The sequence below is a fragment of the Strigops habroptila genome, chromosome 1, assembly GCF_004027225.2.
Source record: "Strigops habroptila isolate Jane chromosome 1, bStrHab1.2.pri, whole genome shotgun sequence".
Lineage (NCBI taxonomy): Eukaryota > Metazoa > Chordata > Aves > Psittaciformes > Psittacidae > Strigops > Strigops habroptila.
This window is the reverse complement of record NC_044277.2, coordinates 138,514,467-138,535,990: the sequence shown is the minus strand read 5'-3', so window position 1 is coordinate 138,535,990 and position 21,524 is coordinate 138,514,467. Positions and strand designations below refer to the sequence as shown.

Sequence of the window (21,524 nt, the reverse complement as noted above, 5' to 3'; positions counted from 1 at the left end):
TTGCTTCCATGTGGCTTGCCAAAGGGGTGTTAAGAAATTTTCCTGGTTGTTGTGTATGTGTGAGCTGCAAAGAGGTGATAAATTGCTGAAGGAAATTAAAGTGGGGGGGTTGAAGCTAAAGTTTTGTACTCTTCCGATTCAGGCACTCTTGGTTCACAAGCTGCTGGTTATGCTGGAAATCAAAAGGTTAGTTGCTCTCTCTGATTTACCCAAACACAGATTAATAGAAAAAACATCACGCAGCCTCCGGTGCTCTCCGTGCTTGGTTTGCTCAGGTACTGGAAAAAGAAACCACAATATATCAGAGAGGAGCAGTTAAAGTGGTAATCGTAGTCCTTTGGACAAGGAGCCATTTCAAATCATGGAGATCTCCTCAGACCCGGGCTCTGCACTGCCCTCCCATTGCTCTACGCGGAGGCGTCTGGCACCTGCGCCCATCGGATGTTGGCTGCTCCTCTGGCACTGGCTGGTAGCAAAGGCAGTTGGGTCTAAGCTCAGTTGTTGTTTAGATTCTTTCGAGGCCATTTAGCAGCCGGCTCTTCTCAGTGATCAACGCTTTGCTGCGAGTGGGGAAGTCGTGGCTGCCAGAGTGCTGGTCACAGCTCAGTTCTTTTCTTTTGCCTTACAATGGCCTCAGTGTACCCACCCTTTCCAAATGAAGATTGTTTCATTTATTCATTCATCTGTGCTGCTGTTCTGTGGGACCGCATGAGAAGGTTTTCTTTTTCTTCTGTCCTTCCCCCAAGTCCCAGGCTGTTGCCATTTTCCCTTCAGCATCATCAGCAATAACGCTGACTCTTAGCTAGAGTTTTGTGTCCAAACATTTTGCAGTGCCTCGCAAAGGAAGGGAAGTCTTGTGGTCTCCGGGTTGCAGATGGGGATACCATGGTGGTGGGCTGTGGCAGGAGCAACCCCACGTCATTCAGCAACAGGAGAGGAAGCCCGGTCAAGCTGGGCAATGGCTCAGAGTAGTGTGTGGTTGCACTGCTAGCCAGGACCTTCAGTCTTTGCTTACACTATCTTGCTTTAAACCTGCCTGAAGCTTCAAACCCAGCTATGACACTTGGCTGAGAGACAGGGGCTTGGAGAGCTGCCTGCAGCCATGTGCAAAGCTCACAGGCTGCTGCTGCCCTGCTCTGCTGCTCTGGGTAGCTCCTTGGCCACAGCAGCTCTAGGTGGAGACCAGCATCTGCACCCACAGTTCACAGTCCAGCCCCCTTCTGCAAGCTGGTTTTCTCTGCCCTCAGTGGCTGTAACCAGAGAGCTGGTGAGGTGCAAGCCAGCATCCTGCTGCCTGCTTTTGGGGTCAGGGCAGAAAAGCAGAGGGAGTAACACTTTCAACCCCAACATACCTCAGGTGTCCGTAACTCCCAGCAGTCCAGCTTATGTATGTTGTCCTGGCCTTGCTGCAACTGTCGGGACCGAAGAGGAGAGCAGGATGTGCTGCGGAGATCAGATGGATGTAGTGATGCAAAGGGGCGGGGGTTTCCCAGGCCAATAGTCAAACTAAAGCTGCAGTGTTGGTGTCCCAAGTCTACCACTTTCTTGTGAGACTATCACTGCTTGAAATAACCATGCTTTTTGTTTGTGCGCGAGGCTGTGAAAATACACACGTGCACAAACACGTATCCGTGATGAGGCTGAAGTAAAACATTAATGCTCACCTTCCTACAGACATGCGTGAGGCTTAGGCACTGGCTCACCCGTGTTGCAACCTGATGTGGGGTATGGCCATGCTGCCACCAAACGCTGAGGATACCGGATACTTCAGGTCAGATCCAGCACATAGTAGTGCAAAAGCACGTACCGCCCAGCTGCAGAGAGGGTGCATGAAGGAGGAAGGAGATTGCATCTGGCCATTTTCTCTTGTATGCCTTGGCCTCACGAAACACCCCACAGTGTTGCTGCCTGTCGAGGAGTGGGATGAAGACCCTGTGCAGTGAGTTGTGATGTCCAGCAGGTCAGGAATGACCTGTGCAGAGGTAAGGTACCAATGCAGAAGCAGGTATATCTCCTCCATCCCTCCAGGAAACAGGAATTGAAGGGGGGGGGGGGAATCACCCTTAAACCTATCTGCCCCAAACCCTGTTGTTAAAATAAATATTGCCATTTGATGAAGCAAAGCACTTTATTAAGGTAAGTTCACAAAGCTATTCAAAGCAGCAGTGGTGGCAAAGCATTAAAACTGAAAGTAACAGCATGCTGCCCTCAAATTGCATCATTTGCTGTTGGTTTTCTGAACCATGGGTTCCTGTGAAACACCAGCTGTGTGAACCTGGTGGGAAAGGGTAGGAATCATTATGAGTACGGATGGTGACACACTGCTGCATCTGCTGCTCTAGCACTGGGCACAGTCATGGACCATCTCAAAGAGCCTGGGAAGACATGTCTGATCACAGAACGTGAAAAAAAGACAAGTGAAAAATTAAGATGTCCAATTGGATGATATCAGGTCAGCCAGCAGGAGTTGTAAGTACGTGTGGTAACCAGTCCACTAACAAGCCAGAGGTCACACTTGCTCACAACATGATTTATCCAACAGTTGTGAGTAGCAAACCAACATAGTCAAAATTAAGTTGTTCTTCTATTGAAAAAAGGAAGCTTTGTTTTCTTAATAATGTATCACAAATATTGCCCTCTGCCCCTGCACAATGCAGCGTAAACTCGCTTGTAATTTGTGCTGGAGGGGGAAAGTCAGCTCTGTGTTTCTACTTCATTGTAAATTTAAGCTTGAAATCCTTTCCTTGCATTGATCCCAGCTTTGTTAGGAATTAGTAAACACATTCATGACACCAACATTAATCCAGAGTGATCTTGTAGTGATTTATTATATTAGATACTAAAAAACAGTCATGAGACCATGAATTGATAGTGTAATCTCAACACCTTGTGTAGAGATGCAAAGATGATTTGGTGACATATCATCCTTGACACATGACACATAGAGACCATGCTTCAATCAACACGCTGTGCCTCCGGGCAGCGTGGTGTTACAGCCTCTGCAGGGGAATGCCACTGCCTGCGAAACCTCCCCTCTTGCAACTAGTGGTGATGGCAGAGCTATGGAGACTGGGAAGCAAGAATCCAAGCTGGGTATTCAAAAATCAAATACACTGAAATATAACAAGTTTCCTGCACAGTTAATGATGTTTCATTATTTGCAGACATGTCTAAGCAAGTCAGAACTTGCTTTTCTTTTAATTATTTTTTCTACAAATAAATTCAGGACTAATAATCCTCATAGTTCCATTGGCACTAGGTCTGGAAACAAACCCATCATAATTTGTGTCATTTCATTTTAATTCTGTCTTAAATAACTCTGTTTAATTAAATTCTAGTTATCCTGATTTACTTGAGCATCGTGTGTCCATGCAATGTGCCTCAAAATATGTGATGGTAATGAGCAAATTCCGATGGGGTGGTGTTGCGATCAATAAAATTATGCAGGCATGAATAAAGCTAGATTGTTATCAGTTGTTTAGAAGTGGAGTCAGGATATGTTTTCATAAACAGCAGTTCAATCTGGTTTTGCTGCAAGCAAGATCTGGCCTTAGCTGTCCATATGCAGAGAAACAGCAGATTTCATCACCGCCCCATACTGATGTCTGTCTTCCAAGAAGCAGAAGTTGACAAACCTTTCCTGGTAGTATGTGCTATGGTTGTAATGAAACAGCTGAGCAGAAGGTACTGGCGGAGGTGCTTCTTCACACAAAGGACACTACACACCCAAGCTCTTTTTTCAATCTGTTGAGAAGATCATGTATTTTATTGATGTGGATGTGTCTGTTGAGCAAAGTAGCAGCTGGCTTTTGGCTATACTAGTGGTAATGAAGGGTTACAGAGATGACGAAACTCAAAAATACAAACACAAATATAAGGCCTCCAGCCCACCCACTGGGCATTTCTAATTGTCAGGTGAATGGATGAGAACTGTTATGATAAATGTCATGTATCTTGTGGTTTGTTACACAATGGTGATGAGGAAAAAGGGAAGATGCAGAAAGGAGAAAGCTGGGGCTGCCTGTCAGTGCTTGGGAAAATTACAAGCCTTTCATTAGATATGCCTTTAAGAATGTTATCTGGAATTTATAAGAAGGTGTGGTTGGTCCTGAAAGTACTGGGGTTTGATACATCGCTGGTGTGTATGTGTTTACTACCAGGGCTTTGCACACAGTGGCACTTAGACTGGGTGGCAAACAGGCAAGAGGCAGGTGAAGGTTGGGCAGGCAGGAAGGTGCTCCCATGCTCAGCCCATGCAGGTCACTGCTGGTGAAACAGCTTCTGTCCTTGCAGGCAGATGTGGGCTTCCATTCACAGTCCCTAATGTTTAATTGCCAAAATGAAAGCCATATATATATGTATATAATTGCTGGATTACACAAAATACCATTGACTATGGGCAGCAATATTAACATAAGGAAGAATCAATAGCAATTTAATTTTCCAGGTTGCAAATTGTGGTGACAAATGCTTGCACATGCTTCCTACCTCTTCTAATGCCTCCATATAAAGGCAGAAACAACAAAGCTCCTAAATCACCCCAGAGGGACTTGCAGGAGCTAGCAGGTCCTCAAGGATTTATAGTGCAGTAGGCAGACACCAGAGTTTGCAGAAGCAGCGCTGATCCTGTTAGAAGAGTTAACTTAGGACTTTGGTCCTACCTCATTCTCCACTTTAGCAAGAAAACCCTATTTTCACATGACAGTTTCAAGGGAGCCTCTTTTAATGTCTCCTCTAATGTCTCTTGCTAACTCAGGGTGGCAAAAACCACTCCGTGGCATGACATCAACATCAGCCAGAGCTTTGTATGCGTGTGCAGGTTTCGATTAGGTACAGTGACTGTGGTAAACAAGAGCAATTTTGCTAACGCTGCACTACTGTGCATGACATGGAAGTTGAAGTGGGAGTTACCGTGGGCTACCATGGGAAATTTGCAGCGTCAAGTATAGTAAGTACTCACTCTTCCAAGCCTTGTGTACTCAGGGAACTTTCAATGGTTTATCTTAAAACAAGTTTCATACTGGAGAAAACTGTACGATTACGTGGTTTCACTTTAAACACTATTTATTTTCATGTCACTTCTTGGGAGGGTTGGTTTTTTCATTTTTTTTTTTTTTTTTTTTTTACCCAAAATAAATGAAACAGAGATCAGAGGTGAGTCCCAGACACACTGTAACATCACAGTGTGAGGGATTTGTTCTCAAGAACCAGAGCTGTGACCAGTGAGAGAGGAAGAGCCAAGAGCAGAGGAGTTCACTTAACTGCACCAAACTCCCGAGGATGTGCAAAAGCTTTTGGTCAAAGACTCCAACTGTTTATCTCCAACTTGGGCATCTTAAATGAAATCTTTTTTTTTTTTGTATCTAATCTGTTAATTTTCCTTTTGCACAGCTCTTGGCCATGAAGTTCTGGCTCTGTGATGCTATATTGCCGAGCTACTGTGTGAGGAATGAACTGCTCTTAGAGGGTGTAGATACTTGTGAGGAAAGCCACAAATGCTTCCCTCATACTTGGTGATTTTTTCTATGTCCAGTATTGTCTTAGCTGAATTTTCATCACTTCACATGAAAGAAGATAAATTAATGGATGTGCAAAACATCACAGAGTGAAGTAAAGCCAGCAGCTGAAGTAAGGACTTCCACCCCAAGCAGAGTTTTGTCCTTCCGAACTTTGACCCTGTGTTAGGTTTTCTAATGCATGTTTTAAAAATACGTGCAGTAGCATTGTACAACTTTGATAATATATTTAGACTCATTCCACAACATACACAGTTATTGCTTTTCAGTAAGGTTCTAGATACACGAAAGATTCAAAAAAGACTTTTTCGATTGATGACAAGTTTTAAAAAGTAAAAGCTGGCCTCTTACTTGAAGGAGAGAAAAGGCCACCAAACAGGCATCTTTACTCGGTGAAAGAGAAGGTTTTTAGCTTCTGAATATGCAGAGACACTATATCAACTGTTGCAAATGTGTGCTAGTGATGCAGCCAACAACACTTAATTATCAGTTCTACAGGAAAATTAGGTGAGAAAATTGCTTGTCTTTTTATATTTATTTTATTTATAAAGAACCCAAAGACAACGACAGTTCTCTCACTACAGCATGTTAGACATAGACAGATTGTCTGTCTTAGTCTTCTCCCTTGGTGATACAGATTGATAAATTCCTGCAGTAAATGCAATTTAATTTGTGTTACTCTTTTACAAAGTTTTTTCTGTCATTTTGAAGGAAGCTGCATTTGTAGAGATAAAGCAGTCTCATATTTTATAATGTCTTAGATTAGAAACATGTGAGAGATGGGAGCAAGAAAGCTATTTGGTCCAATACATTGACCTTCTTTGCAATGTGTGAGAGGGACTCTGCTGTGTGGAGCAAAAGATAAGTCAAGGGAAGGTGTAAAGCAGGAAAACAAATCATTCCTTGAACGTCGGGGTAAGAAATAAACCATCATGGACTAAACTAGTTTCAGTTTTGCCTCTGGGAACATAGGGCTCCAGTGCACATCTGTCAGCATGACCCAGCGTAACTGCTACAGAGGAATATGATAAGAAAAATCTTGGATCAAAAACTCTTACTGCATGTGTATGATGGAAGATGGAAGAAAAGAAAAAGGTGATGTTGAGGGGGAACAGGCACCTAGGTCTCAGCTGTCTGCAGCTTTCCATCCAGTATCTTATCCTACACCAGCGGCAACTGCTTGTTTGCTGGTGGTAAGGGGAGAGTGCCCCTGGCAGTGTGTGGCATTTCAAGGAAAGGAGATTATGGACAAAATCTTTTAAGAGTAAGTTTGGTTGTTCCTTGTGTAAAATAGTAATAGTAATGCCTAGACAGGATTATAGTGTTCCCAGGGTGGAGAGTAAGGAAGTTGTTCAGAAAATTAGTTGGTACATCAATTAGAAGGAACACATTAATTTGTCCTTGGTTTCCATCAGACACCAAAACTTTAAGAGCATATCTGGAAGAGATGAAAGAAGGAGAGGGGCAAATCTGGCAAGGGAGGAAATATAAAAGTGAACAGTTTTCCTTCCCAGCAGCCTTCCCTCTGGGGTGCTTGGGTGGGTTCACTGATCAGTCAAAGCTGATATTCCTCCCACTAATTACCTGGTGAGCCACCCAGAAGCATCTTTTTGAGCCTGCTCCCACAATGCTGGGAGCATTTCCCCTTCATGTGCTCTGCTGCTTACCTGCTCTGGCAGCCGTATGGTGTGGGCTCCACTTTCTCCACCTCAGGGCCATGCCAGGTTGCCTTCAACTCACAGAGACCTTTATGAGTGATCAGTATATGGGCCGAGAGGTTAGGGTGAGCAGGGGAGGGAAAGGTGGCAGCATGGGTCTGTCCTCACTATGGCACTGCAGCCAGCCCTGCCTGGGCAGTGAGCTGCTGCTTCCTATGCAGCGTCCCAACACATGGGGACAACCACGGCCAGGAAAGCAAGGGGTTGATGGGCAGCTGGAATGGGCAGGCTTGTGGCACAAAAAGGTTTTTCCAGGTGCAGTTATGCTATTTTATCTGTATTTTCCTCATCATTTATTAATAAAGATGCAAGCAAGGGTCTAGCTGGCTGTTGGAATTGGTACCAGTTCTGGTACTAGTGTGCCCAGATAGTTTCTGTATTTTCTAGGAGTGCACATGCCATTGCAGCCAAGGAAATCATGCTCTCCTGGGACTCAGATCTAGCAGTGTCTAATAAAAGGCCTGATGAAGAATGATTTCTGCAAGATTTATTTTCACCTGGGAAATTAAGCATTGTATACCACAACATGCATGACATACGGCTGCCTATCCATGGGTACACTGAATCCGGCCCCTGATTCAGCAAACTACTGTAAGTGGTGTTTAGTTGTGATAAACGGGTCTTAAGTGCAGGTCTAAAGCTGGGCATGTGCTTAACCATGAACCAAAGTCATTTGCATGTGTGCACACACAAGTGTAATACACTAAGATTTGTACTGTGACCCCAAGCTAGTTTTTTCTTAGGCAAGCACTGGATCAGAAAATGGAAGTGAGCTTATTTTCTGGATTAATTCAACTTGGTTTAGATATGTGTTGTTTTGTCTCTTCACCTTCCAGATATCACTTGCAAATGGGGCAAGGTATGCATAAATTGCTTTGCAAGACCAACCACACAATCCACATAGCGCAATGGGTCTTGTGTCTGTTATCTTTATTATTGCTATTGTACCACCCTGCTCCAGCATCAGGAGACAATAGCTATATCCTTTGCAGTGGATGGTTAAGGAACAGTCAAACAATTGACCAGATTTGGTTTTTTGGCTAATCATTTACAAATTTGTTTATGCTGTATTGTCAAAGTGTTTCTATCCTGGTATGTCTCACTGTCTAGGAAAGAAATCACTCACACTGCCTGCCACCATGTAAAGGTCTCATTCTTTTTTTTTAATGGTAGGTTGTAGGAGAGAACCCTAGAACAACATTTTAACTCTTAAAAGCTTTTGAAGTTATTTGCTTCTTAATTTCTTTGAAAATTTCCTTGCTCTTAAATTTAAAAAAAGGTATCTGATATGTCATTTTTTAAAATAGTGATACTGCAAATCCAGAGACCTGCTGCTGGGTGTCATTCTATGCTTTCAGACATCAATACCTTTCTTTTGGAGGTTCAGAAATTGGTATGCAAATACCCAACACCCTTTTGCATTAACCTCATTAAGGCCAATAAACATTTCACTTTAAACAGCGATGCTCCCAAATGGGAGAGTTGAAGGTCCAGCCTGCTTATCTCTTTTCAAACAGGTGAATCCTTATTGCCCTCGGAAAAACTGGAGTATAAATCAGTCTCTTATCTGTAGCTATTACAGCCTGTAATGCAGTGTGGTCAGAGTTCATTCGTTTTCCCTCTTCCTTTGGTGGCCACTTGGCCACCAAATTCAAACACACTTTCTTACACATTTGTGCAATCACACTAGTCTCCAATATTTGCACTAATTTCCTTATTCTCCGCTTTGCGTTCAGTCTGGAAAACTGTAGAGCCACCTCAGTCAATGCGGGGGACAATGCAGCAGTGGCAGCCATACAGACACCCCATCCACATACAGCTCTGCAGGCCTTTGGGCAGCAGGAGGTATTGCAGGGGCATGAACAATGTGTGTGCAGGAGCACGTGGGTAGGGTGGAGGTGAATGAAGGACATGCTGCAAGGAAGAGCAGAGGCACGTAGAGCTGGAACTAAAGCAGAAAATTGAGGTTTTGTGCTAAACTCAAAAAGCAAAAACTTCTCACTGCATGCAAAGAAGCAGCATGGCCTGTTGGATAGAGCAGGAAGCAAGAGTCAGGACAGACTTCTGGATGTTATTTCTGACTGCTACAGGCTGTGGTGAGACTCTGTATATGCTCTCTTATACAAAGTTTCTATCTTTAATACGCAGTTGTACTTGTCAAAATGGTAAAACTGAATGGATCTGCAGGAACTTTGGCTGGTAGACACAGAAACTACTTGTGATCTGTTCTGCAACTCATGACAAATTGTAACTACACTTTAAAGTCATTCAGTGGAAGAAATAAATGCGTGAATTAAGAAAATCTGAACACATTTTAAGCCAGTTTTTAACATAATAGCCTTTACAACATCAGGAACTACCCCAGCATTTGTTCTTCTTCTAGAATTATTTTTCCTGCTAAAATAAAATACACATGAAGTGTAAGTAGGAAGAAGAGGGGAGACTGCCCCCTCTCTCCTCCCTCACACATGGAATCAGCAGCTGAGATTCAGATGCAAATGCCAGTATTCTCTAACTCTCCAGGCACTTCTGAGTCTTGGTGTCTTACACCTATGTGACAACTTAAGCGAAATTAAAAATCAAAGAGGTTTCCCCTGGAGTAAGGTATTGCTTATTATGACTGAGGATATCATAATTGGAGCCAGACGTGTAAAACCAACAAATGTGCTTCAGATCCCCTTTAAATGCCAGTACGCCTCTCTCTTCTGTGTGAACTTGATGGGTCTGGGGAACAGGGATTAAGCCCCAGCTCTCACCCTGCTGCTGCAGTGCCTTCTAAATAGAGTGAGAGGCAGGACCTGGGTGCAGGTGCCCGCTTCAAGGGTGCTGTGCAATCTCCTTGTCACATCTCGTCTGACTGGAGCTGCGTGATGTGACAGGTCAAGGTCTCGACTGCAGCTGCCAGTCTGTGCACTTTAAAGCTTTGATTCTCCCCCTCCCTGCTTTTCTCTCCCCAGACATCCCCTAAGCACGACCACCCAAAGTAGCCAAGGTGGTAAATGGGAAGAAAAAGACCTCTAGTAGCTTTCTTTTAGCAAATGTAGGATGGGACATTCAAAGTCAGCAGCAACATTACTAGAAACACGGAGGAGGTTTAATGGCTGAGGAAAAAAATTCTTTGATCTCTTTATATGTGCTCTTAATCTTTGCCTTTCCTCAGTAACTCAAATGACAGACTGTTCTTGAAGAGTGCATCATAGCTGGGGATTCATAGCATTCAGGTTTTTTGCTATATGTGAAATTTCAGAGCCACTTTTAAAGGCTAATTTATGGCATAGAAGATGTACTGTCCCTCTGCTGACTTGATTTAATCACTGGAATCAGGTATGCATATGAGAGAGAGAAGGAGAGAGAAAAAAGACTGATACTGTTTGTGAAAGAGCTTGAAGGGAAAAAACTTGATGGGAGAAGCTCCAACAATTTTGCTAACTTCCCTAAAGTAGTAAATTTCCAGCTTTACTTGACCTATGATGCACTGTTTCCTCATTACAAAGAAAGGTGGTTGAGGAGGAAAAATTCTCCATGAAGACAGAATGTTTTTTCCATGTTTCATGAAATTTAAAAATGAACCATGTGACATGGGGAAGGTAATTTTAAATATAGAGAAGTTATAGTGGGCTAACACAGGCACATGATTTGGTGGATTCAAACCTCATTAAATACCTTTTGTATAGGTACATGTGTGTACACATTGCTGGATCAGCCCAAAGGTCCATCCATCTTCTCTTTGGCTGTGGTGTGCGCACCACACTGCAAGCAAGGAGTCCCTGTGTTGCATGAATGTGCCTGGCAGCCCCATCTGGGTGTATTTTACCTGGGCTGTTCCAAGCCATTTCCCACCTCCCCAGCAATTTATCTCAGTGCATTAACACCATTTTTGCAATTATCACACGTATCATTGTCTTTCCACAAGTGAGCAGTGGGGCAGCTGAGGGCTTTAGACAATGCAAAATATTTTAACATAAATACTGTTTTCTCTTGCACTGCCAAATTTTGTGCCTGCTGCTTTCCTGTTTTCTACCAAGCTCTTGCTGTTACAACCCCAGCACCTCTGTGTTGTTACTCATGAATTTCAGGAGAGCCAGTGTGGGAAGGCTCCATGTACAAACACAGCCCCCTTCTATTTCCACATGGTAACTTCTGTATTAGCAACTGGTTACAGATTTTTTTTCCATTACTGCTAATTATTAATTTATTATGTTTTTTTTTTAATTGTAGGAGTTGGACATCTGTTTTGCAGAGAGAAAGCAAGCTTTAGAAACATGTGCTTTGTGCAGGAGCGTTTACTCTTAGTCAACACTGCGAGGTTTATTTTTCAGATCTCACAGGAATAAGACATTGGTGCTGGGATTGTCCAATTCCATGAGAACATCCCCGTTTTAAAAGGACATCGTGGATTGCCTGTTAATCCAGCGGCTAAAACTTAAGTAAGCAAAGGCTAATGTCTCTTTACTGGTTTAATTAACAACGATTACTTGTCTAAAGATAAGGTATTTCCAGTTAAAAGCCACCTCCTTCAACTCCAGATCAGCTGAGAATAGCTGAAATTAGTTTTTAGGGTAGGGTCAAAGACCAGAATTTTAGGGGTTTGAAGTTTTTTAACTGAGCAGATCAACACGTATCTGCCGGGGGAGAATCCACATCTAAGTGAAAAGAGGGAGGCTGGGATTTCCATCTGCATGGAAGTGGATTGTTTGGGGGGCTTTAAACAAATGACTTAATGAGGTGACACTGGTGCACACATCTGTCCTCTCTGGAAGATCTGAAATCCAACGCATTGCCCATTTTGGTGTCACTGGTAGAGGCATGAAACGGGAATAAAACAAAGACTTATGTAGCACTTTATAGGATTTGAGGTTATTTGCTATTTTACAAATCTATGCAGCCAGGGGAAGAAGCAGCATTTAGAAAACAAGTGGAAATGTGCAGAGAAAAGAACAAAGAGCAGGGCAAGACTGAAAACTTTGTGCTGCTCAGAGCAGGGTGCTGGTGCAAGTTTTCTGCCAGGCAGCAGCAAGGTCCTCCTGCAGATGCTGATGCTGGCAGCTCTGGTCAGAGGGGATTACCTGGGCTGGTCCTTTGAGGATCTCAAGTGGTTAGCACTGCTGAGGGAGGGCTCATTTCAGAAAAGCATAAATCCTCACTCTGAGTTGAGCTTTCTTTGCTGTAAACAGAAGCCAGGTCCCATGGCACCCCTCCATCCCCAGGACACGGCAAATGAGAAATGACTGCTGGCATTGCACAACCCAGCCTGGCCTGTCAGCAAGGCGACTGAGCTACACACAGCCAAGGAGGGGTTGGGTGGACAAAGACTGCGTATCTCTGTGCTTCAGCTGTACCAAGAAGTTTACCTGCTGCCTGATGGTCTGTAGGAATGCAATCTGGTGGCTTTATCTGTAACTGTCTTTGCCAAGCACGGTAACTGTCTTGTCCTTTGCAGGGCAAGGAGATGAGAAACTTGGCTTCCCCAAGATGCTACCCAGCCTCCACACCCTACTCTGGTGTTGATCTCAAGGCCCAGGGTCCACTAATGTTTGTACCTTCCGCAACAGATGTATCTGGAGATGTTTCCCTAAGAGGTGATCTTGAAGCCAGGGCAGATCTTCTACTGATCTGCCTAGCTATGAACAAAGCAGAGCAGGGACAAGGACCATGACTCTTCTACCCTGTGCTTGTGCTGATGGTTTATTGCCTTGCAAAGAGCCCGAAGTAATGGTTGAGGGCTCACTGCACTTTTTAATAGGTATTTAGGTCCTGAGGCCCTTAGCTCCCACCACCTTAGGATTTGGGTAAAATAGGTTTTGAAGTTTGGTGCTGGATCACTTTCTGGATTTATGTGCTCTGTTATCCTGCTGTCATCCCCCTGTTATCCTCAGTAGCGCTGTGTTTGGTGTGTTTGCTGCCTCACAGGTCAGGGAAGAGGGCATGACACGGCACAGCCCCTTTGTAATGCCAAGATCAGAGCTTGCGGACCACAAGTCCCTCGAGTCTTGCAGAGGTGAGGGGAATGTACAGGCCAATACTGGTAAGCTGGAGTCTGTAACAGCCCATCCATAATTTCAGCTGGCCAGCCACTGGTCTCTAAAGTACTCCTCATTTAAAGAGAAAGTAAAACTTTGCTCCTGTTTCATTCACCCTGGTGCAGGAATGGGTAGTTTGCTCTTGGCTGCTTGAGTCCAGCAAACACAACCACAAGAGGACATGGATTCTGCATATTTCAGTGCAGCATCTTTGGCTTGACCAAAGTCTGCCTTGGACCACTGCGAACTGTCTGTACCTCTCAACCTGCGGAAACCCACCCCCCCAGGGTGGTTGAGCTTTGTCTTGGAGCGTGCAGCCCTAAGAAGCCATTTTGGAAATCAAGACCCAAAGGCCTTTATAACCTTTCCTGACCATATTTTTCTTCACTGTAAGAACTACAGAAAAAGGCACCCCAGAAATTTCTTGGTCTTTTGTCTACCTCTGCTTAGAAAAACACCTACAAGTTTTTGTCACCTTTTTTCCCAGTTGTGTTAGGCAAAGCCACAGATAAAGAACCATGGGTAAAAGCGGCAGGATACAGTTATGTGGCCAGTTCTTCCCCTCACCACTGGTTTGGTCTTTAGAGCGGCCTCAGCTTGAATCTACTCCCTGGATGCAAACCCTGGGGGTTGAGCTGGGGATGCTGGGGATTCAGTGACCTGTTTTCATGTACAAAGCTGGTCTTGCTGGCAGAGGAGCATTCGATGCGTGTGTATGGCAAAAGGAAAGAAGCCCTTTTTCCACCTCTGGTTTCAAGTTTGACTTGACCATTGTCTGATGCTGTTCAGTGAAAGCGTGGTGCTGGGCAGGGAGGCAGCAGCCGAATACTCTAACAAGTGGCTTGTTAGTGAGGAATGTCCTGCAGTAAGTATGGAGCAGCCTTGTCACTTCTCAGCCAATCCTCCCAGGACAATAAGGAAAGAGGACAAAGTGAGTGCAGCCCTCCTGGGTCTCCCCTTAAGAGTTTAAAAGCAAAATATTGATTTTGAGTTACCCTGCTTCAACTCAGCTTCACTCTCCTGATATTTTTATTCCCTTGTAGATTTCTGACTCCATTCGTTTTTTAAAGAAATCACTGGTGAAATTGTGGCATGTCCATGTAACATTCCTGAGCCTAAAAATATGGTCAATTGACACCTTGAAGGTTTCCAGGCAACTCTAACCATTTGTGACATCTTTAGCTGCATCCCCAGTATGTTCAAAACAGATGAAGTGAATGAATTGATTTTAGCTGTATAAAACCCTTGACAAAAATCTCTTTGTGGCCATCTAGTTAGTCTCTTGGTGATTTGTAGAGTATTTGCTTATGTCATGAACTTGATCCTCCCCACCTCTATACTTGTTTTTCAGCTAGCTTTGCTATGGGTTCCCTGCTCCTGAATGCACTGTAGTCGCCTTCCCCAGAGCCAAACAATACCGTAGCTACAGCCATGAGCCGTCAGGTCAGACCTGAGCATTATATATGCCACGATGTACCATATGAACAGCCCTCCTCGATGGTAGCAAGACAAAAAGAAGCAACTTTATTACGTATTTTAAATTATTGCAACACCCAATATGCCCAATAAAATCAGCAGATTCCTGCAACCCGATCCAAAGCCCCAGCAAAGCTACATGATTCTTCAACTTGCTTAAAGAGATAGTGAATAGAACAACACAGCAAAAACCTTTCTCTTTGTCCCCAGAAAAGAATTGAATGTTTGCATGTGATGAAACATGCAGTAGGCAAGGAATAAATTAAGTGCAAAATCTCAACTCCTGTAATCAAATCATCTGACATTTATGTGTGTGGTCCAAAGGAAATTCTTTTGAATACATATGGTCTTTTCACTGTACCCTATTTTGTATCAAGTTCGATTGTATTAACAAACAGGTAGATAAATTGTTGATGGGCTTGATTGTTTTGAGTCATTTTAAATGTGCCTCTGCGTGTTTCTAACCCCAGACTTGCCCAAGCGCAAAGCACAGTAACCACACATGATAAGCAATAATGTCAATGCTCAACATTTGGTGTCTCAACTCCCCTTGACAAAAATGGAAGACTGAATCAGCCTGCAAGATACACTGATGGAGTGCTGGTAATAGCACATCCTTCAAGAGGTGCAAAATGTTCTTGGTTAATTAGAGAAAGACTTATCTGAGTCCAAGAAAAACAGCAAACGCTTCTGCTGGCTTTAAAAGTGTGCAGCGGACCATGAGCAGGACACCAAGATCTGGCTTTGGCAAAGTATTTAACACATTTGGAAGAGTTATGCCCATGCTGGAGCTCTTGGTTAGCTAGACTTGTAATAACCACCTAACGCCTCTAACCTGGCTTCTGAGCAACACAAGCCATAGGATTTTTTTCAGTCATTCCAGCATCAAGCCCAGCCTTTCTTGTTCATCAAGAGTGTTTTCTGAAGGAAAGCATCAAATCTGAAGGAAGAGTGACAAGGGGTCTGGTAAGCTGATCTTTCCATCTGAAAAGATAAAATTATAAAAGAAAGAAAAAAAGAGTAACAAAGCTGTTTCTCTAAAATAAAATACCTTTTATTAGAGGAAATAAGGCACTGCAACTGAGTGGATCTCTGCCATCAACAGGAAGATGTCCTGTTCCCTTCCCCTCATCTCTACTCTTCTCCACATGCCCAGTCTGCTTCTCAGACCCTTCTATGATTCAACTCAGTAGAATATTGACACAGAGTAAATAGTGATTTTCATGTGAACAGCCACAGGAAAATAACATGGATGATTCCCCATCAGCTGAGTGAATTAAAGTGAAGGGCCATGTGAACACCAAGACCAGCCAACAGTTTGAGATGGGAAGGAGGGCAGTGAGCAGGGAAAGAGAAAAGCAGGGAGTGGCAGGAATGGGGATCACCACTTGAGACAGAAACTGATCAGCTTCAGCTTCTTTGGGGACTTTGGTTTTGGGAAAAAAAGTCTGCTTGTGTAATTTCTAGAAAGACATAGGAACCTCTATGTTCTACAGGTGGTAGTACTAATATGAAAAGGCTACCTCCTCTCCCACTGCATGTGGCACCCATATTAGTTTCCTAATTGCGCACAAGTAGGCAAGACCCTGGGGTCTGCATACTGCAGGTGCGTGGCTGCAGCTGAGACCCAGCATGGGGCAAGAGCTGCTGGAGGGTTTGCTCTGCTCACAGCTGTGTGACATTATAGTGTGACAGCCTGGCCAATGAGACAGGAGAAGGGGCCTTTCCAAATGCATTGGGAGTGAGAAGAATGGCAGCCATCCATAGATACAGCATCTGATTTATTCTGCATTGAGGAGGTGAGACCAGATTCCCATTGGCAGGATGGCACCGGCTTAGGTTGGGAGGATGTGGCACCCCTTCTGGTCAGGGAAGAGCTTTAGCTGAGAGCAAGCTACCACTGCAACGTGGAAGTGAAGTGTGCGGAGCTGCTGCAGGTGGGGATGGAGGAAGGGAGAGTCCTTGAAAGCCTGTAGGTTCATCCTGTTGCCTGCCCCATCGCCCACAGCTTTGTCTCCAGGGCCAAAGGGTGCAGTACCATGCCCTGGGTTTTTAGCTGCTCTCTGGTGCATGTGTGGCTTCCTGTGGAGCTGCTCTGAATTGCACTTGTTGGGAGCTGCCGCACCAGCCAGCAGCATGCTGAAAAGTGTCATCTGAGATGTCTTGGCTTTTGCAGCATATGCTTGCTTTAGAAAGCTGAGATCATGTCAGCAAACACAGCCATCCCATTCCCCCTAGCCTCTTGCTGAAACTGCAGCCTGCCCATGATGACCACCCCAGCACAAGCAGCAGCATTTCCTCCAGCTGCTCACATCTGTGTTTCAGGACAGTCCCAGGAAGCCCAGCTCTCCCCTCGGCCTTGGGTGGGCAGGCCAGGGGTCCGCTATGGGGCTGCCAGCAGCTGAGCTGGAGGAAAAGTAATCTCAGCTTAGTGCTGTGGGGCTTCTTGGGTTTGGGGACAAGCATTTTAAGTCTGGAGGGCTTCTGGGGTGGGCAGGGGGCTAGGATTTGCTTTCAAGCTGTGCCAATTAACTTCTGAAGCTTTTCTGCCTCTGAGCCAGCCGAAGTGATCTGAGTGACTGCTGCTTCCTGCCCCTTGTGCTGGTATTTGGGGGGAGAAGGATAAGGACATGGGAGATGGAGACCAGAGGACCTTTCCTTCCCATTTGCCTGTGCAGAGAAGCTTCCCCAACACACCTGTGAGGGTGAGGAGGAGGCTGAAGGGCAGCTCTTTCTATTTGTTGATGGGTTTCTGGCAGAGCATCTGCTTGGGAAGCAGATAAGGATAAGCTGGGGGAAGCTGCAAACAAACAGGCTGGTGCTGCTTACTGACACTTTTGGTTTTGAGGATTTCACAGCCATCGCCTATGTGCAGGCAGCTCACATGCTCTCACACAGGCTTAGCCCTGACGGCCGGGGTGAAGTGGGCAGGCGGGGTTGCCAGTTCTCACAAGGACGTCCACCTAGCGATACAGCCCAGGCCCAGGGTGATGATCTCGTCTGCCCTGGTTACAGATGCAGTGATCATTCTGGGAGGTTTCTTCTTTGGGTTTTGCTTTTCCTCTCAGCCCTGAGGCATCCATGCCTTTGTACCCACCCTGTCCTCCTGCCTCACAAGAGGAGATCTGAGTAATGAGCAACTGGAGCAGCCATCGTGCTCCCTCATGGGACAGAGTGCCCCAGCGACAGGAGGTGAAGCTGCTGAAGGATGCCAGTGCCCAGCTGTGCAGGGGACTGGCCAAGAAAAAGGAAAAAGTAAGAGTTGGGTCATGCCTATGGCAAAGATAAGGACTTAACAAAGCTGCAGAAAAAACATTTATCAGCTGATGTGCCCTGCCTACAAAGATACCAATCTCTCCTGGGGCTATGAAGTCTAAACGTGAAAAAAACTTGACAAAGTAATTTCAGAGCTGGCTGTGGTTTTCCTAGTCAGGCTCTAGCATGGCCAGCCACCCAACCCATCGCTCTTCGAACATGGTAGATTCTCAAAAGCATTTATTCTAAAAAGAAAAATGTTATTCCAAGCCTCCAATTTAAATATACAGGAATCCAGATGGGAGAAGTGTTAATTTGAATTTGCACATACAATATCACAGCCTGTAGGGGCTAAGAAGAAGGTAGGAAAATATTTTTTTTATCTTGTAAGCAAATTACATGATCAAGTTTAAAAAGAAATGCTGCAGTCTAACTACCATCACTTGCACCACTTCTGAAAAATCTTTAGCTATAAATGGAATGTTTAGTAAGGTCTGTCACTGTTTCGGTGACAATAAGATGTATTTGGTAGCCAGGCCAGGTAAGGTAGCCAAGCTCAACCTGAGACTATTTCTGCACCTGTAACATAATAATTTTTTAATATTATGCATGTTCAACTCCAGAGTGCCAGCACCAGTGGTAGACCCCTCCTGACACTGCTGGTGCAAGAAGAACCAGAATAATAGCAGGAAAGGACATATATGTAGGTGCTCGGGTTATTTAGCACAGTAACGCCCTTTGGCCAAGCTGTGCTTTCTGAAGATGTTAGAGGTGAGTTGCTCCCAGCCCATACACCATCTGCTCTGCTTTTTCCTCCAGTGGAAGTTTAAAGTGTTGAGACCATAAAAAGCATGTTGTATACCCTGTACCCTGGTGCTGGCTGCAGGAAACCTAACTGGACATGACCACTGTCAGATAAACCAGCACTCAGTAGCTCCCTGGATGTGGAGCGCTGAAAGGCGAATGGGGCAATTCCTGGGTGCCAGTGTCTGTGGGGTGACATTAGGGTCCATTTCAGCATGCAGCCACCCTGTGCCCCTGTGCAGTGGGGACGCATGTAAGGTGCAGCTCATGGTGCAGTGAGATGCGTATCCAGAGCACTCCTAGGAAGGTGGGAAGTGGGTTTGAGCCTGAGTGATAAGAAGGACCAATGCTGGTGCAGGACCACTCAAGTCAATAGTAAAGATGCCTGTACCACAGAGTTGCTCAGGCTGAAAAATAAGAAACAGGAAAGGTGGAGCTGGGACACTGGGGGAGATGATTCCGAGGGCCGTTGAGGGACGGAGGTAGCGGGAAGGGACTCTGTGGGGAAACACAGCATATGTTTCAGCCCTGGTGAATCTCTGCCTGCTTCACGCGAGTCACAACCAGGGAAGAGCTGTTCTCATTGCTGCTGAGAAATATGATGGGGGGAACCTTGACATAATTTTTTTGTTTAGTCACTGGTTTATTTTCCTGTGAATGGCAGTAACTGTTCAGCCTACAAAGTTGATGTAATTGTGGAACTTTTTTTAGCTGTCACAGTTCAAATGTCTCTCTGTGTGTGCTTTAAAGCAGATCGCCTTAACAACAGCTTGTCTATGCCTAATACTTTTGCATAATCTTTTTCTTCAACTTATTTTTTATAATGGCATTACACTAAGATATTTTTAGTGCTTCTTATTACAAACATCGTTTCCACCTCTCATTTTTTATAACTGTTCCCAAGCTCTATAAAGTCAGAATTTCCAAAAGCAACAAGCTATGGTAAGTCAAGTGTTGAATCAGAATGTAATAGACATCGTTGTGCTCCTTTCCTTAGGAGGTTGTCCACCTCTGTCTTTCGGGGCTTCTCTACAGCAGAGGTGGGCACATTTTCCAATTCACAGACCTTTGAACATTTTCTGTGGGAACTGCAACCTCCTTTAAAAGAAAGTAATTGTTACTGGAGCTCCTGCAGTTTTATAGAAGATACTACCTGGTTGAATGTATCTTTTGTACTCAAGTTTTCGGAGTGTATTAGGTGTATGAGTTGAAAACTAATGATGTTTTTTTAAGGTAGGTCACTAGCTGAATAAATAGATTGAGGCAAATTTCAGCTGAGTAGCGCTGAACAGGGTCCACATCTTTGCAGAGAAATGAGAAGTCTCTGGCAGAGATACTTCCAAATAAGTCTCCTACTTATTGGAAGGAGACGATGGGTAATGGGGAACAAATTAAGAGACAACCAGAGCCTTTCCTCACAGTCCAGCTACCGAAGTTTCAAGGCTGTGGTTTCAGTTAGGTGTGCTTTAGCAGTCATATGGGTTTGCGGAGTCACCTCACTCCTTTCACATGGGTTCCTTTCCCATGTAGCACAGTGTATAACCCCTAAGACAACCACGTGGGAATCTGGGCTACAAGTGTGGATTTGAAGAGCTAATTTAGGTCTTTCTGATAAGGACATCCCACCAGTGGTTGGACCAGCCTAGCTGAACTAGTCACAGCTGGGAATGGAAGTAATGAAAAGGGTATGCCCCAAAGCAAAACCCTGTGAACATGCAGTGGCCTGAGCTGCTTGATGTTAACCAACCACAGTAAATCACCATTCTAGGCCTTAGCCGTATCAGATACCACCAGATTACACTTTGGCAAGAGAGCCAGAACGTGCAACTAGACTTGGTCTGCCACTGCCTATGACAGTTCTGAACTGGCAGACTGCATTTTATGCAAGCTAGTATAGAGGAAGACAGGCAGCTGAGGGTTGGATCAGAGCAGTGATCAGAGAGTTGGATCAGACCCTCTGTCCTGGGTGTTTGAGATCAAATCTGTAGAGAGAAACCAGCACCGGCTGCTTTAACTCTCTAATAGCTGCTCTGCTTAGAGCTGGGAGGGCTGTCAGTGTTACTGCCGCAGTCCCTGCCGTACACACCACTGTGCTGTGGCCAGACCAGATGCCACACTGCTAGAGCTGAGGGTGCAGCACTTTCACAAAAATCATCATTGATGTCCATATGCCTCAAAATGCCACAGTGGGTCAGGAGCTGCAAAGCACATCAGGCCAAGGTTCAACACATCTGGTTTTCAAATTCTTAGTACCAAATCAGAAGCGCTGTGGCCACATGCCTCAGATTGCTGCTCAGTACACCCACACTGGGCTCAGATATCTTCAAAACACAGCAACAGGTTGGCTCTGCACCAGCAGCCCTGACACTGAACTGGGTGCTGGGTACACCTCTGCCGGGTGCGTGGGCCAGTTTGACAGAAATGTGACCACACGCCTGAGCCTAAACTGGGTCAGATGAGCACCGCTGGGTGCTCCAGCAGTGCATGTGCCCCAGTCCTGGGTGCTGCAGGCAGGCAAGTGGCAAACAGCACCCTGGCCAACCTGCCCTGGGGAGGGTTCAGCGGGGCGCCTGTGAAACCAACAGAGGAAGTTTCTACCCCACAGCTCCGGTTTTGTTCTAGTAATGCTGCTTGTGGCCTTCATTGTGCTGATGCAGCTGTTGGTAAGACCGCACACTGAACCTGATCACTAAGTAAGCAGGGTTAAAAACACTCTCTTTTGGGAGGGGACAGTT

General features: G+C 45.0%; 1 protein-coding gene across 1 annotated transcript in view; it reads left to right on the top strand.

The window, feature by feature from the left end:
* The window catches only part of EOMES (eomesodermin), a 38,591-nt gene that overhangs the window by 166 nt on the left and 16,901 nt on the right, over positions 1–21,524 (top strand). The window lies entirely within an intron of this gene.